The sequence below is a fragment of the Aquarana catesbeiana genome, linkage group LG12, assembly GCF_042186555.1.
Source record: "Aquarana catesbeiana isolate 2022-GZ linkage group LG12, ASM4218655v1, whole genome shotgun sequence".
In the NCBI taxonomy this organism is placed as follows: Eukaryota; Metazoa; Chordata; class Amphibia; order Anura; family Ranidae; genus Aquarana; species Aquarana catesbeiana.
In genome coordinates this window covers 67,504,346-67,519,805 of record NC_133335.1, presented here as the reverse complement: position 1 = coordinate 67,519,805, position 15,460 = coordinate 67,504,346, and positions in this window count along the sequence as shown.

Genomic DNA, 15,460 nt, shown 5'->3' with positions numbered 1-15,460 from the left:
TATGGGCCCCTAAATATGTGCATTGTTTACAAAGTAATTCTGTATATATTTAGAGCAACCTCAACCTTTTACCCTGGAGGAACTTTGCAATACTTTTCAGGTCTTGGGGAACCCTGTTTGAGGTGATTGTAAATTAAAAATGTTTATTAAAAAAAAAAAAATGTTATACTTGCCTGCTCTGTGCAGTTGTTTTTACACAGAGCAGCCCCGATCCCCTGCTGGTGCTCTGGTCCTTTCCCCTCTCCGAGTGCCCATAGCAAGCTGCTTGCTTTGGGGGCGCTCATACATGCTCACTCCCAAGCCGGTGTTCTGCCGAGAAAGTTCCGCTCGGCGTATAAGTTCCCCCCTCTACTGCGCCTGCGCAGTAGGTATCGGCAGAATAGCCGAAGCAGAACAGCTGAAAATCAACTGTACACGGCGCCTGTAAGAGGGCCCCTCGCGGGCTCGCCACGCTTCGGGCACGGCCTCGCTGCGCTCGGCACTTTTAGATTCCCCCTCTAGGTCCACTTGGATGGTGGGGAAGGAACCTGGACCCAGAGCGCAGGCGCCGTGTACAGCTGATTGAAGCATTTGAGCTTCGGCTATCTCCGGCGGCTGAGAGTAGTATGTACTGCGCAGGCGCTGCACCTGCTCAGTACAGGGAGGGAACTTATCCGCCGAGGGAACATTCTCGGCAAGACACCGGCTCTTTGCATCCATAAGACACAGAGATAAAGGCTCAGCCCTGCCGTCGCTCCACTGTCTGTGATTGACAGCAGCAGGAGCCAATGACTTCTGCTTCTCAGCCAATCAGGAAGGAGAGACCCGGGAGAGCCTCAGTCTTGTGCACCTTGCTGGATCGAGATTGGCTTGGGGGGGGGGCTAAGGGGGGAGCACACTGAATGCATAGAATGCATGAAGGTAAAAAAAACTTCACAGCCTCTTTAAGTTCTGTGTACAACTCCTATTATTACATTAGTGTGATCAGCATGAGGAATGCCCCATTACATTGATGGTTGGAGGCAGAAGCCCCTTTATATTGATCCACTAGTAAGGAAAGGGGTCCCCTTTTGTGGTGGTGAGTTGGAGATGTGCCCCTTTACAGTGGGGTCAATGGGAAGCGTGTCCCCTAATAGACAGCTAAGGGGGGCTAGCAATGACAGCACGTACTGTATGATAAACGGGCCTCTTACTGCAAGGTCTACTTTAGCAGTAACAGGGGGAGCAAGGTAGTCAGGATAGGGGCTTGTGTGAAATGATGGGTCAGTTCTTAAGTAGTTTATTTATTGCTCCTTTTAGTGATTGTAAAGTGATGCAGCCTCTAATTATGTGTGTTTTGTACGCCAGTCAGCTATAATTATGTCACTTCATAGGTCTAAGCCTTCTGAAAGCTGGATTACAACATGTGTGATATATTTTTATTTTCAAATTTGACGATGTGTGATTATAGAGTCACAATTTTATAGATGGTTTTAAGTTTAAGCAAGTTATATAATATAAAGAAGCTATTAGTAATATGCAAAAAATATGACTGCAAACAATCCCTTAACACAGAAATGATCACTTTTGTCGTGCAGACTAGAATGTTGTGTACAAAACATTATACAGTTTATGCCAACACCTAAAAATGAGGGTTAGAGCCACTGCCTTTTTTTTTTTTTTTTTTTTTTTTTTTTTTTTTCAGTATGTGAATTGGTTGGTAAGTTCTCTTGTTCTCTTCCCTCTTAGATTTCCAGTGACATTTAGGCCCCTTTCACACTTGTGCAACTTGTTCTGCGACTTGGGACTGCAAAGTCATACCCCATGATTTCCAATGAGTACCAGTCATATCTGTGCGACTTCATCGTAGACCCTGCACTACTTTGGTCCGACTTTAATGCAACTTGAGGTCCATAGACCTCAAGATTACACAGGCATTGCTTCAAGTCGTGGCAAAATCGCACGACTTTCAGGTCACACAAGTATGAAAGCGGCCTAAAAATATGAGGGAGACAGAACGTGAAGGCATCATCACCATTAACATCCCCATAGAAGTTTTAAAATTTTCCTGATCTACAAATGTTGTTTTTTTTTTTTTTTTTTTTTCACTGTTGTCTTTCTCTGGGGGGATTATAATAAAATGTAAAGCAGACCCATACTCAAATGGAGGAAAAAAAAAGCTTTAACACTTTTTGTTTTATTCTTGAATAGATCAGAAAAGTAGTAACAGAAATCATTCACAGCGTTCTGTGAATGGCCAAGGGGAGAGGAGGCGTGGATAAATGACACTATCACTTCTGTGTATGATGGCCGCAGTGGGCCAAAAGTACAACGCTAGCTGTAGTATCCACCTTGAGCCCACATTCACATTGGGCCGATTTGGCATGCGACTTGACATGTCAAATTGGCAGCTATTGCCGGCAATGTCATTGTCCGAATCAGTGCGGCGCCGACGTTGCGGCACTGCACCGATTCCCAAAAGTAGTTCTTGTACTACTTTTGGCGACTTTGGGGGCAATTTGAATAGACATCTGTGCCTGAACCCACAAAGATGTCTGTCAAATCGCCCCCGAAGTCAGACTGCATTGCCGGTTTGAAATAACTTGCACGATTTCTAACCCAAATCAGTGTGAACCTGGGCTAAAGGTTAATTGTACAGTACAGAACAGCGATTTTATAGTTAAATGGTTAAAAAAGAAAAAAAAAATCTGTGCCTGAAGTTGTGCTTTTAGAGCTCTTTTACTGCTTGTTAAGAATATGTAAATACTTTACTGTCTAAAGTGTAACTAAAGGCAAAATTTTATTTTTTTCTGTTTTTAGCTATAGTAAGGGAGGTTTATAACCAAAAATCAGTTTTTGGGGAGATTTCCCTAAACTTTCTGTCCCAAAGCCAAAACGGGAGGTGAGAGGAAATTCATCCAGGGGGGGGGGGGGGGGATCCAAATGGGTCACTAGAACTAGTGTCCCCATTGGAAGACTTTCTCGTGTTCTGATGTCAACCCAAAATTTGGGATTTTCTTTTACTTACTGTTTTAATGAAAGCGATATACAGGGCCAATAGAGAGGGTGGGTCTCCCTAATGGGGTCACAGACAGCAATAAAACCTGACGGGTGTTTTAATCACACTCCACTCTATCCAAAACTAAAAAAACACTTTACACGTCAAGCTAGCCATAGATATTGAAATGTGTCCAGTTTATCTATGGCCACCTTGCGATTGACTTCTTTCAAACAGGAATGCTGGACAATGTATGTTTGTTCAGCAGCTGCAGCTCTTATCAGTGTATTGTGGCAAGGGAGGTTTCCTTGCTGTCAGAATACAAAAGCACAGCAAGGAGGATTATTCCAATCTACCTCACTTGTGTAGACGGGGATTCCCATTTTTTTTTTTTTTTAACTACTTGACCTCCAGAAGATTTACCCCGCTTCATGACCAGGCTGTTTTTTGTGATACAGCACTGTTACTTTAACTGACAATTGCGCAGTCCTGTATCACTGTACCCAAATAAAATTTGTTATTTTTTCCCCACAAATAAAGCTTTCTTTTGGTGGTATTTGATCACCTCCTGGGTTTTTTAATTTTTGCGCTATAAACCAAGAAATACAGACAATTAAAAAAAAAACAATATTTTTTGCTACAAAACATATCCACTAAAAAAAGTAGAAATCCAATTTACTCATAAATTTAGGCCAGTATGTATTCTGCTATATGCTTTTGGTAAAAAAAAAAAAAAAAAAATCGGTTTGCGCAAAAGTTATCACGTCTACAAAATAGGGAGTAGATTAATGGCATTTTTATTTTTTTATTTTTTTTTTATTACTAATGGTGGCGATCTGCGAATTTTTTTTTTTTTTTTTTTTTTTTTTTCTTATCGTGACTGCGGCGGACAGATCGGACACTTTTGTCACTATTTAGGGACCATTGGCATTTATACAGCGATCAGTGCTTTAAAAATGCACTGATTACTGTGTAAATGTCACTGGCAGGGAAGGGGTTAAGTGTGTTCTAACTGTAATGGGGGGGATGGGCTCACTAGAACATGACAGAGATCACTGCTCCCGATCACTGGGGGCAGTAGATCCCTGTCATTTTGCTAGGCAGAACAGGGAAATGCCTTGTTTACATCTCCCCATTCTGCCCATCTATGTCGCGGACATCTAGTCCGCAGGGCACGCTTCCGTGGCACGCACATGCCTGCTAGCCGCCGATGATGCAGTGATGTATGGATACGTTGTTTTGCACACCCATGGCACTTTGCTGACATATATAGGCGTGAGCCGGTCGGCAAGTGGTTAAAGAGGTGGCGATCTACCCGAACAACATGTGAGAAGTCAAAGATCAAAAGTGTTGATCCTCCTCACACCTGATTTAAACCTCTAATTGCCATACTACTGTGTCATAATCATGTACATTGTGTGGCAATCATGGGTTTGAATTGGGGTGAGGAGGAAACGTATCGCCTCCTCACCACCTGTCCAACACACTCGGATTGCTTTTCAGAGGTGCAGCAGTGCCTGCTGCACTTATGAATGAGCTCTTAGTTGCATTTGGCACCCTTAGGGCTTGTTCACATGTAAAGCTGGGGGTGGTAAAACCCTCCTGTTGAGCCAGGGTCTTACAGCCCCCTATCTCTACCCCCTTTAGCTGCTGAGGCAACAGCCAAAGGTTGTACACATGCCACAGCGGGAATTGAACCCCCTGTTGCTTTTTGTAGGTGCTACTGCCTGCCAGTCATGACCAGTTCAAGTACATGGGGCCACTCTGCAAGTGCCCCGCAACTGCATGCTTCTGTGGGGTCCAAGGGATTAGGGCAGGTGATGAGAAAGCAACACAACGCTGCCTGCTTTAACACCTTGTTTGCTGTATTGCACAAGATTGCAGGGCACTTGCAGAGCGGCCTCATTCACTTGAATGGGTCATGCTTGGCAGGTGCTATAACCACCAACCATGACAGGGCTTATAACTTCTGCTGGGACATATTTAAACCCCTGGCCACTGCAGCTAAAGGGGGTGTACTTGGGGCGGGGGTGGTGAAGACACGTCTTAACTAAACACTAAACTTAACATGTTTTTCCACCCCCCAAACTACAAATGTAAATGAACCAACCCTTACTGCACTGTACCCGCGGTGTGGGTAAACCACAGCACATCAGTGTGAAAGCAGCCCTATGCTATTACGTCCAGTGTATTGCTTCACACTGATCTGAAGATTGTCTTTCCTGCTGCTGGCACCACTCTGGAGATCGCTAGTCGGGATAAGAGGTGGAGTGCAGTTGGCATCACTCCGCATGGGACAGGAGCCAGAACTACAGAGGAGGCACTGGTTTATGCAGCTCTTGCTCCCTGCTAAAGCTCCAACTTTACAAGTAGTCTCTCTGCATTGCACTCTGATGCTCTGGGGTGGCGGGTCAGCAAGCCCAGACCATGATCTACCAGTCTCCTGGCTGCAATCTACTGGTAGGTTGCGATCTACAGGTTGCTGACCTCCGATCTAGGGCGATCAAAGGGTTAAATGTGTGCCTAACCATTGGTGCTTTTACTAAGGGACGTGATGGATTTTACTCCCTGCTTTGCAGGGCCACAAAATCCATCACTTTTGCCCTGTCAGAATGAAGCTCTGCCTTGTTTACATAGGCAGAGCTCCATTCTGTCTCTCTCCTCGCCAGTCAGCGACGATCTATTGGCCTGCACCTGCTGATCAGCTTGTGCTGTGTCAAATCACAGCACAGTGCTGTGCTGGATCACATACTAGGTACTTGATCCGGCGCAGTAGAGTGGTCAGCAAGCGGTTAATCAGCCCGCAGGCTTATTGAAAAAAATGGATCCATCTACAGCCAGTCTTGGGTATACTTCCTCTATTGAAGGGGAGGATGCAAATAAGATTGGCCTATCAATCAGAGTTTATGTGGCTAAAACTAAAGGGAGCATTGTGCAATGTTCTCTCCCCTTTTTCAGAATCTGCAGGTTGTGTGACTGCATTGCTCTGGTATCCGTGCTTTGAGTCATCACCTGACAAGAATACAGATCTGGTGATCTCGCTTCATTTTCTGCATGCATGTTACAGGTCTGTGACACTAAGGTGCCATTTATAAAGCAGCAGTAGGGTCTAACCGTGACCATACTGATGCTTGAAGGGATGGAGAAGAGGAGGGAACCTGTCACATGACTCTTGAAAAGGCAATGATAAGGACTGTCTTCCAATCTCGGCGCGTTTTTGCAGCATTATGCACCGAACACGCCATCGGCTTCAGATTTTGACCCACTGAGATATGTGAAGTTATCTAAATGGACCCCTGAGTATAGAATCCAGAAACAGCCAGGGGACTGTCCTTTTCAAAAAAAAAAAAAAAAAAAGGTCTGCTTAGGTTTTCCCCCATTGACTGGTGTCATTGGGTGCTTTTGCTTCTCTTTCCTGGAATGGGGTTGGAGTGAATTCAGGGAAGTATTTCTGTTGTTGTTCTTACCTGTACAGCAGGTGAGGTGTGATAGGGGGGGGAGTGCGGGCCCTGGAGGTGTGACTGCATAGCGCTGCTGCATACCTTACCTGAAAACATGTACAAAACTTCTAAAAATGTGGATTATCCAGAAGACAGGAGGTACGTGATCTGTGGGTTGAAAGCCTGATGCTGCCTCTGGCAATCCTGTCTTCTCTTTTATAGTGCATTACAGTCTTGGGGAGGTCAAGGTTTTGTGGCCTTTGAAGAACGTGTCATTTGCCAAGTTTAGTTAATTCATTTCCTCAATAAGAAACTGCTATGCAGGAAACTCTTATGATTTTACTGCTGGATATGGACTCCTAGGATTTTTACTACACTGTACAAAGTTCTTGTTGGCAATCACAAATCAGCTTTTTAGGCTTTACATTAGTGCATCTCCAAAGCTGCATGATTACCAGTGCGACTTTGATCTGACTTTACATTCTGTGGACCAAAGTTGCATCAATCTGAATAGTTAGCAGACTTTATTGCTCTATCCTTTGAAAAATCTTGTGCGGTATGTTAACCACTCCCGCAGTGCTATGCAAGAAATGGCAACAATGACGTATGCAAATTTGTCTCTGATCTCTCAACTGATTGATAAAAAAAAAAAAAAAAAGTAACAAACACATCAGCAGGAAGTAGCATACCTATTCCTGAAGAATTCATGCAGTTTGGAACTGCCCAGAGCCTCCCATCTTAGATATGTGAAAGCTGCTTTATGCATAATCGTACACGCCTTTCTGCCACACACATGACAATGTCCGGGCCTGCTGATAAGTCATTCTGACACCAGGCATTGCGTTGTGGGATTGGAGCAGAACAGTGAGCCCAACCTCTACCAATAAGACATGAAGAAAGCAGTGGTATCAGGAAGTGCCGGACTGCATTGATACTGCAACAGGTATGAATGGGGCCCTAAGCATTTTCTGTTACATTCATGGGTTATTATCACCATTACAGTATCTGCCGCTGCAACAAGTATAGGCTGAGGGGTTTGTTGTCGTCTACCACCCAGAATGGTAGTTATTTTACTTTTGATTTTAGCATGTTTCTTTTAAGTAGTTATTCTTTAAAACAGGTCTACAAACCACTACCTGTGAGCCACATGCAGTCTGCTACGAGATTTTATCTGGCTTGCAGCTAGTTTTAGGGGGGGCGGCTCTGATTGGGACCCTGATGTAAGGGGGGCTCTGATATGAATGTGGGCTCTGATTGGGATCCTGGTGTAAGGGGGATCTCTAACCACTTACGGACTGCCCGCCGCAGTCTTACGTTGGCTATTTGAAGGAGGATATCATTGTTATGGCAGCAGCTAGCTGCCATAACCCCGGTATCCTCTTCTTCAGCGGGTGGACCGCTAAAAGATAAAAGTGGTCTTTGCAGCGGATTCGCCACAAGATCACTTTTATCGGTGCAGGGAGAGGGCCCCCCCTCCCGCCGCGATCCTGTGACCTCCGCCGCTTACTGCTGCCGTCGGCAGCGGCGGAGGCGATCATGACCTGTCTCCTGTCAGGTATGGAGACGAGTGAGGGGAAGATGGCCCCCCACCCGTCTCCATACAATTGCTGGGCGGAAACGACGTCAAAAGGTCACTTCCGCCCACAGCTCTTAAAGGGCCATTTTTTTTAAATGACAATTTTTTTTTTTTTTTATGTATTGCATTTTAGTGTAAATATGAGATCTGAGGTCTTTTTGACCCCCATATTTAAGAGGTCCTGTCATGCTTTTTTTTTCTATTACACGGGATGTTTACATTCCTTGTAATAGGAATAAAAATTACCTTTTTTTTTTTTTTTTTTTTTTTTTAAAACAGTGTAAAAATAAAAGGTAAAAATTTTTTAAATGCGCCCCGTCCCAACGAGCTTGCATGCAGAAGCGAACGCATACGTGAGTAGCACCCGCATATGAAAAATGTGTTCAAACCACACATGTGAGGTATCGCCGCGAGCGGTAGAGCCAGAGCAATAATTCTAGCCCTAGACCTCCTCTGCAACTCAAAACATGCAACCTGTAGAATTTTTTAAAGGTTGCCTATGGAGATTTTTATGGGTAAAATTTTCTCACCATTCCACGAGCGGGCACAATTTGAAGCGTGACATGTTGGGTATCGATTTACTTGGCGTAACATTATCTTTCACAATATAAAAAAAATTGGGTTAACTTTACTGTTGTCTTATTTTTTTAATTAAAAAAATTTCTATTTCTTTCCAAAAAAAAGCACGCTTGTAAGACTGCTGTGCAAATACGGTGTGGCAGAAAATATTGCAACGACCGCCATTTTATTCTCTAGGGTGTTAGAAAAAAAAAGTATAATGTTTGGGGGTACTAAGTAAATTTTCTAGCAAAAACAAACAAATAGTTTTTAACTTGTAAACAACAAATCTCAGAAAGAGGCTTGGTCCTTAAGTGGCTAATATGGCTTGGGATCCTAATATAAGGGGGATCCTGATTGGAATCCTAATTAGGGGTGGTGGGGCCTCTGATATGGATGGGGATCCTGATGTAAGGGGGACTCTGGGAGGGGGGGACTTTTAACGTGAGGGAGGCTTCTGCTGTGAAGCAGGGCAATTTATTAGTAAGACCTCAAGTGTGATTTATTTAGGGTTTACGTCTACTTTAAAGTATTTAAAGTACACCTGTCATGAGGGAAATATGAAGATGGCCTTTGGTGATGTCCTTTTAGAAAAATGCTGGTGGATGAGTGGTTTTGCTGATCCAGTCACTGACCCCTAAGAAGTATGCAAATACAGAAAGAAAGTCTCCAGTCCTCTACATACATAGTTACATAGTAGGTGAGGTTGAAAAAAGACTCAAGTCCAACCTATGTGTGGGATTATATGTCAGTATTACATTATATATCCCTGTATGTTGTGGTCATTCAGGTGCTTATCTAATAGTTTTTTGAAACTATCGATCCTCCCCACTGAAGCACCGCCTGTGGAAGGGAATTCCACATCCTTGCCGCTCTTACAGTAAAGAACCCTCTACACAGTCTAAGGTTAAACCTCTTTTCTTCTAATTTTAATTAGTGGCCACCATCATGCTGATGGTGATCCCTCAGCCTTGTATTTTTTTGAAGGCCTTCTCCTTTGCTTTTATATGCATTTTTTACATTGGAGTTAAGCCACCCAGGACTTTTGTTCGCTCTTTTAAATTTATTTCCTAATAGGATGCAATGGCCATTGCCCTTATTTAATATGCTCTTAAAGCAAACCCATCTCTCCTCCATGTTCTTTGTTCCTAAGATTTTATCCCAATTTATATCTTCTCGCAAGGTTCGTAGTTTAGGGAAGTTGGCTCTTTTGAAATTCAGTGTCTTTGTATTCGCCTTAAGTTTCCTATTTGTGTGATTTATACCGAAGCTAATTGACCTGTGATCACCATACTTGTTCTAGATCTGTTAGTATTGAAGCCATAGTTTCAGAATTCTCTTTGAGGAGGTCAGCAAGGGCAGACTTTGACCTCATTAGGTCTGTCCTCCACCTTAGTTCTCTTCATACCCAGATCTCTGGTGTGGGTGTGTGTGAGGCATAAAACTGACCTCCAGGCAGATATAAAAGGTGTACTTTAAAGCAGGGCTCGACAAACCCTGGGCGCCAGGTCGCATTTGCGACTAGAATTAGCGACCTGGGGCGGCACACCTGGGGTATCCTGTCTCCGTGCGGACCCTAGCCCCCTTGTGCGATCGCGGCCGGTAATTGAGGCCGCGGCCTTCTGCAGTACTTCTGGAATCTGGCGCCATCTTGTGGTGGCCGTTGGTATGACAACACAACCAGCAATGCTAATGGAGCTTACCCTGCCTGTTTTCACTGCCCGCCCATCTCCTTCCCAAAGTGGAGAAGAGAAGTAAGTGAATGTGGGGATAGTCTTCTTTAGCTTTTATTTTTATTTATTAAGTAAAAACTTTATTTTTTTCTTAATTAAAATGAATTTATTTGTTATCTCCCTGCTTGGCCCCTTTCACACGGGCTGCCTGATCAGGTTCACCTGTCAGTTTTTAAGGCGGACCTGATCTGACCTTTAGAGCACTTTCACACCAAGCCATGGGGGGCGTCGGCGGTAAACCAGCGCTATTTTTAGCGCCGCTTTACCGTCATTTTAGCGGCGCTATTTGGCCACTAGCGGGGCGCTCTTTCTGTGTAAATTTAAGATTAGTTATTTTTTTATATTGAAAATAGTTTTGTCGGTCGTTTAAAAAAAAAAAAAAAAAAACCTGGCTCCTAACTTTTTTAGCTGGCTCCTAGATTCCAAGCAAATTTTGTCAAGCCCTGCTTTAAAGAATAAGTTCACATTTCTGAACATTTTACACCAACCGTTTTTAGGGTGTAACTTGCACCCCTGATTCACCCCCCCCCCCTTTCCTGTAACAGCAGGTGGGGGGGGGGGGGGGCGCCACCTGCTGCCACAATTTGAAAACCGCATGACTGTGTCGGGCCCCATCCCCACAACGTCATCATTTATTTACTGTTTCCTGTGAATAGACTACAAGTATACCATCATCCATTGTGGCTGACAGCTTGTAGTTCTAAATGAACTTTGAGGATGCTGATGAGCGCTCTTGTAGTTCATTGATTTTCTGCTCTCAGGTACTGCCAGCCCTTATAGGAGGTACAGGCAGACTGCTATCCTGGGAATCTGCAGGAGCCTGACATTGCACTCGTCATCTGATTGTGGATGCAATGCTTTGCAGGCTCCATAGAAACAAAATAATTCACATTTTTTTAACCCACAAGAAATATGTGCAATTTATTATAGTTTTGTTCAAACGTTTTATTGAATACAATCAACAAGAAGCATTAGCTACATTACACATGAGGTAGACCACTATGACCTGTAAATGTTGTTACTTAAAGTATAAAAAGCAAAACTTCTTCTTTTTTAATTTTGGAGAGGGTTTAGAACACCTGTCAGGTGTTAGTGCTGCCTGTGCCCCTATAAGAGAGATTCATCCTCTGTTGCCCTGTTTACCATTATTATCGAAAGTGAAAGTAAAAAAACCCTCAAATTTTGGGTTGTCCCTAGAACAAACAGTATTTGAGGGAAAAAGTTTTTCCAGTGGGGAACCGCAAAGTAATCCACTTCATACTCCTAGGCGCTAAGCTGACAATTGCCAAGGCCTGGAAACTGCCCGGGGTATCTTTTACTGTTGCCAAGCGGAAAATTTCCTGGATGATGTCCCAAGAGAAATTGACCAGTGTTCTGCTAGACTCCAAAGCACAGTTTGAGTCCACCTGGGAACCCTGGGCCAACCACGTGGGTCTCTCCCTCATCCCAGGGATGCAAACATTACAAGTAAGCATCAAGATACTATCCGATCCTTTTTCTTTCTTTTTTTTTTTTTTTTTTTTTTTTAGTCGGATTTACCCAGCTTAGGTTTGATGTGACGTTATAATACGTACCGTATATCGATAAGTGCCCCCTGCTTCAAGTGTTAAAACTACTCATAGGGGCTATTAGGCCTCGGGGGGGGCTGTCTTGGCACAGTATGATCCCTTTAGGGCTGTCCGGGGAGCCTCCCGGGGCAACTGGGGCCAGGTATTGCACGGACAGAGTACCACGAGGTTTCCTGTGGAAAGCATCAGTTTCATCAATCTCCACAAACCTTGAGTTGCTATTCTCCTCAGTCATGGCATATGCCCCTTCCATGCCTACTAGAGGCATTCTTTGTTCTGTTACGTTATGGCGCATTGCATTCCGTCTTTATGCATTGACTGTACCTGATTTTTTGTTATTGGAAAATAATAAAAAAAAACTTTGAAAGAAACATCTTACCTACAATACAAAAAAAAAAAAAAAAGTTTTTTCCAGTGGGGACACTAGTTCTGGTGATTTTCTGTTTTATGGGACAAGAAGTAAAGAGAAGTCTTCCCTATGGGACACAGATGGTTAAAAAAAACTGACAGGTGTTATACTATCCAACTACTCTACTACTACCTGATCAAGAATGGGGGGAAAAAAAAGTTTTGCCTTTTTAGTTATACTTTAACTGCAGCAGAGAAAAATTAGCTCTCCTGCCTTAGAGTGGAACTTTAGAAAATTAAGTACTGATAGATCACGTCAGGCTGGCCCCTATTGTAGGTGTAGGTATTGTGACATTGGGGGGGGGGGGGGGAGCGGTAATAAAGGTTTGGCTTTAAATATAAAAAAATAAATAAATAAATAACAAACATGTTATACTAACCTACTCTGTGCAGTGATTTTGCACAGAGCAGCCCCGATCCTCCTTTTCTCGGGTCCCCCATGGGAACTTTTGGCTCCTCCCATCTTGACCAGTTCCCCCAGTAGCAGGCCACTTGCTATGGGGGTACTGGTGCATGCTCCCTCATGAGCCCTGCTGTATGCGCTCATAAGACAAATGGGGCTGCGGCTTGGCCCCACCTCCGCCCTCTCCTCATTGGCTCCATGGCTGTGATTGACAGCAGTGGGAGCCAATGGGGAGAGGGAGTCCTGGAACAATCGAGGCTCTCGTGCACATTCCCGGACCATGAGGGGTCTTGAGTGAGTATTAAGGGGGCTGTGGGGGGAGCAGCACACAGAAGGTTTTTTACCTTCATGCATAGAATGCATGAAGGTAAAAAAAAAACCTTCTGCCTTTTACAACCACTTTAGACTCAAGCAGTAGGTGCGTAGGATCTACGGAGCATGGAGTGTGCTACAATGTTTTTATATGTGATATTTTCAAATTTTGGAATAGAAGTTTTGTTATACATTTTAAACTGATTGCCTCATGTTGTGCCTACAAAGTCCGCTATATTCCTGAGAAACTAGGTCCCTCTTTTCTTTTCCTTCCCTATATAATTGGATGTTCTCCCTTTTTTAGCTCTCCTGGATCACGTTGGCTCCCTTAGCCCTTGGTTGCAGTGCCCTGTTGCACAGCCCTTTCCTGGCCTATGGATTGAGGTTCTCCTGACATCCTGATAGCAGCCAACCTGACTTCTGGAATGAGACCTCCTGTCTCGCTGCTAGCTTGGGGCACCTCTGACCCCTATGTGAGACCCCCTGTCTCTCTTGGTTTCTGGCTGGAGCACCTGCCCCCATGGTAGGGCCCTATGTCTCTTGGCTTCTGACTGGGGCACCTCAGACCCCTGGGTGATCTCCAGCTGGGAACTCTTAAGTTATCCTCAGACCTCAGTATATAATGACCCGGCAGACATTTGGTAAAACCCAGACACAGGATTGAAAGTTCTGATCCAGGACTACAGAATATGGAAAAAGGCCAACACAGTTTTCTTTGCTTAGAAGCAATAGTCTGGAACTTCAAATTAACCCTAAATGCGGATCCTGTGTCACATTTTCATATAGTCTTACTGTGACAGGGCCTCTCACTGTCACACTATGTAAAAGCTTAAAAATAAGTGTCTATATCAGCCTTTCTCAACCTCTTTACCCCAAAGGAACCCTTGCAATCATTTTCAGGTCCCAGGGAACCCCTGCTAAAAGTAGTCCATTAGTGGTCTTTGGGAAATTGCCCCCTCCGTTGGTGGTGGATAGTGGGAAGAATGCTCCCTTTACAGACATGCCTCTGGCTATGCCAAGTGGACCTGGAACTATGCAGGCACCATCACATTATAGGTCATTTAGCCACAGCTCAAGGAACCCTTAGCCATCTCTGGAGGAACCCTAGGGTTCCACTGAACCCTGGTTGAGAATGGCTGGTCTATACTGTTTAACCACTTCCATACCGGTCCTATTCTGGCACTTCTCTCCTACATGTAAAAATCATCTTTTTTTTTTTTTTTTTGCTAGAAAATTACTCAGAACCCCCAAACATTATTCATGTTTTTTAACAGACACCCTAGGGAATAAAATGGCTGTCATTGCAACTTTTTATCTCGCACGGTATTTGCGCAATCATTTTTCAAACGCCTTAGTTTTTTTTTTTTTTTTTCTCCAAAAAAAAAAAGTTTTGTGAATAAAAAAGTAAAGTTAAAAGTAAAGTTAGCCCAATTTTTCTGTATAATGTGAAAGATGATGTTACACCGAGTAAATAGATATCTAACATGTCACGCTTTAAAATTGCGCACACTCATGGAATGGTGCCAAACTTCGGTACTTAAAAATCTCCATAGGCGACACTTTGAAAATTTTTACAGGTTAGCAGTTTGGAGTTAGAGGAGGTCTAGTGCTAGAATTGTTGCTCACGCTCTAACGCATGCGGCGATACCTCACATGTGTGGTTTGAACGGCGTTTACATATGTGGGTGGGACTTGCGTGTGCGCTCGCTTCTGAGCACAAGCTACCGGGGACAGGGGCGTTTTTAAATTAATTTATTTTTATTTTTTTTTTTATTTTACTTAATTTTTTATATTTTTACTTTTTTTTTTTTTTTTTTTTTTTTTTTATCACTTTTATTTCTATTACAAGGAATGTAAACATCCCTTGTAATAGGAATCTATTGTGACAGGTCCTCTTTATGGAGAGTTGCGGGGTCAATAAGACCCCACATCTCTCCTCCAGGCTGGAAAGCATGAGATCGAGAAAAAAAATTCACGATCTCATGCTGACAGACGTGACTGCGGTTTTGTTTACATCCGGCATAACGTCGCGCCCGGGCCTCCGACGGGCATAGAGATGACTGGTGACCATGTGGTCACTGGAAATCTCTATCGCTGTCATCCGGCGCCGGCCGATTCTTTCTCCGGGTCCCCGATGGCACGGGAGAGCCCAGAGAAGCCCCGGATGGCGGCAGGAGGGGGGTGGGGGCGTCACCTATAAGAATGATCAAGCGCCGGAACTGCCGCTATGATCGTTCTTATCGTGCACAGAATCGCAGGCTGGAAATAATGATTTCTGAATGATGCCTGTAGCTACAGGCATCCAGATATCCCCACACAAAGTCAAGGACGTCATTTGACTATGTGCGGTAGGGAAGTGGTTAAAACCTTAGTAGTACACTGTCTCCACCCTGCTCTGCACATGCCCAGTTGCTTTCTCAAGCTGAAAATCAGAGCTACTAGAGGCCGATCTGATGGTAGCCTTCAGGGGCTCTGGGCTTTAGCAAAATGGCAGCCTCCAGCAAGA